Source organism: Polistes fuscatus, unplaced genomic scaffold, assembly GCF_010416935.1.
Source record: "Polistes fuscatus isolate 324 unplaced genomic scaffold, CU_Pfus_HIC Scaffold16, whole genome shotgun sequence".
Taxonomy (NCBI): domain Eukaryota; kingdom Metazoa; phylum Arthropoda; class Insecta; order Hymenoptera; family Vespidae; genus Polistes; species Polistes fuscatus.
The window spans coordinates 2,815,311-2,817,873 of record NW_025113064.1 but is presented as its reverse complement, the minus strand read 5'-3'; the positions used below and the strand labels follow the sequence as shown (position 1 = coordinate 2,817,873).

The following is a 2,563-nucleotide window of genomic DNA, read 5'->3' as shown; positions in this document are numbered from 1 at the left end:
TGTTAGTAAACACATAAATATATATGTAGGATTTCCCCTCCCCAGTCAGTCTTCCGAAAAGATATCTAACGAATAAAAAGGTAAGAATTCCGCGATGTTGTCAATAGGTTGATATAGAAGAGAAACCTTTCTTAACGGGGAAATGCAATATATTTTAAATAAATTAAATAATAATACAATATATATATATAAGACGTGCTCGTTGCTTGGCTATTAAACGATGACTGTTTTCAGAACAACTTTACAATCTCAATTGCCACGTCGGTCTTTTCCGCCGCGAATTTATACATCTTTTCTCATCTACGTTCTTACTTCTTTTTCGAACCTTCTCGACCCTTTTCGATCGTAAGACATCTAGATCTCTTCCTTCTTACTTCGGTTCGAGAATCTTCGAGAAGCTTCGGCATGATCATATTCAGCTAGCGACAAGCCGATATCGCCTTATACACCTTGTAAACAAAACATATTTGAAATAGAACGATCTTCTTCATCTTACAACGTACTTTCATACACATTCTCACACGGACCCAACACGCACTTTTTCTTCCTACCGACTGTCGGTTGTTTATCTTATGTTTCTTATTCATGGTCGTTAATCGTCACTAACGCTGCTTTTGTTTTTAAGCTACTGTTACTACCACTCCTACATATGAATATATATATTTATACTTGAGAAAAAACTCTAAACTTGTGTTAAAAAGGAAATAAAAACTTGTATGTAGTAATATAATATAATGTTCCATAGAGATGAAGTCAAATCGTATTTAGTCATTGTAAACGTAACATCGAAGAATTTTATTTTACATCCTAAAATGTAAAAACGTTAACTAAAATTATTAGCACTCCCATTAAACGTGATATTGTCAGTAGTTCATGATCGATTTCGTATATAAAGTGTACCTCGTCGGACAGCGTAAAGCAAAAAATGAAACTAGTATTAAGGGACATACATTTGATAATAAGAAACAGATTAAACGTAAAAAAAATTTTTCCAAAATTAAACCTAACAATAAAAAATTAGATGTGTTAATAAAAGAGGAAGAAGATTCGTCGTATCATCAACGTCCGTTAGCGAATCGGAAATACAATTTATTAAAAGAAATTAGAAAAACGTGAATGTACCAAAAGTAAAAAACAAATCTACAAACGTGAATGTACTAGAAGTATTAGATAACAAATCTACAAACGAAAAATATCAACGTGAATCTACGTGTAAATTATTTGAAAGTCCGGAACGTATATATATATAATAAATATATTGATCACGATAATCTTCTACCTTTACCGTCTTTAATTTCTAAAAAATCAAATCATCTTTTTCGATACAAAGTATCGCGAATAAAGAAAATTATGAAGTAATTAATGTTTCTTCGGATGAAGGTATCAAAGAAATTGATATTTCTTCTGTTTTAAGTAAGTAATTTACGCATAATTATACAAATAGGTTACTTATTTTTTTTTTTTTTTTTAATAATTTTATTATTTGACAAATTGACAAATGCGAGTATAAGTCATTTATTATTGCTATTAGAAAAATCAAATGAGGTTAAAACATATCCACCGGCGGAACCAACAAAATGAAAAAGAAACTTCTTGAGAAATACGATATACGATGATTGGCCATCAGATTATAAAGTATCAACGCATTATGCTGACTTATTATCGAATAAATACGTGAAAGACCATGCCGATGAATTTCCTACAACTTTTTCAAGCTTGCGCGAATCGTCAAATAAATAATGAAAAATCTGATAGAGATGAGAAGACAAATAATAGCGGTGAGTTTTTATTGAAATCATTACTTTTTTCTAATTATTATTATATTTATAATATATAATTGAATTTACATATATCTCATATATTTATATATAATTATTATTATAATATATAATTATATATTTTTCATCCAATATATTTTTGTAATACATTACACTTATAAATTAAGTAAATCAATAACTATATATTTCAGCAACATACAGTATAGAAAATGTTTATCTCTTAAGTAGATTCATTAGAAATGTTAAATCTTCTCGATGAATATCAATTGAAGTTATTCAAATCAAAAACATTGTGTAGTATTATGGGAACTGTAAATAAAGAAATGGAATGAGAATGAAAAATGAGAAATGATAAATGAGAAAGAAAAAATGAAATAATTTATTATAAAAGATCACATTTGTGTCGAAATGATAAAAATCACGAATGTTATTCCTTACCTTCGACGTCTTCGTCGTTAAAAAACAATTCTAATGTTAAAATTATATCGATTAAAAATTTTAATTCTAAACTATACAAAAAACGAGCAGACGCTAATCAAACATGTTCTCGTAGAGTCTCTCATCAAAAAATTTATATTCTATAGAAATTACATAAAAAAGAGTAAAATTTGATGGCATCTACCTTACCGACACAAGCTCTAAAGCTTAATTATTGATTTAGAAGTCAGAAAAAGCTTCCTTTTATTATCATCAACTTCAAAATTCCATGTTATTATTTTGTAGCAAGATTTGATATTTTTATAACGATTCGTAAACAAAATTTGTAAACAAAAAGAGAAAATTTT

The 2,563-nt window shown here is 28.0% G+C and overlaps 1 long non-coding RNA gene across 1 annotated transcript; it reads left to right on the top strand.

The window, feature by feature from the left end:
- The first annotated feature begins 1,339 nt into the window (after nt 1-1,339).
- On the top strand, nt 1,340-2,127 carry LOC122514963. Its single transcript, XR_006303181.1, has 2 exons — nt 1,340-1,778; nt 1,970-2,127. It is a non-coding gene; the product is annotated as an uncharacterized LOC122514963 (long non-coding RNA).
- The last annotated feature ends 436 nt before the right edge of the window (nt 2,128-2,563 follow it).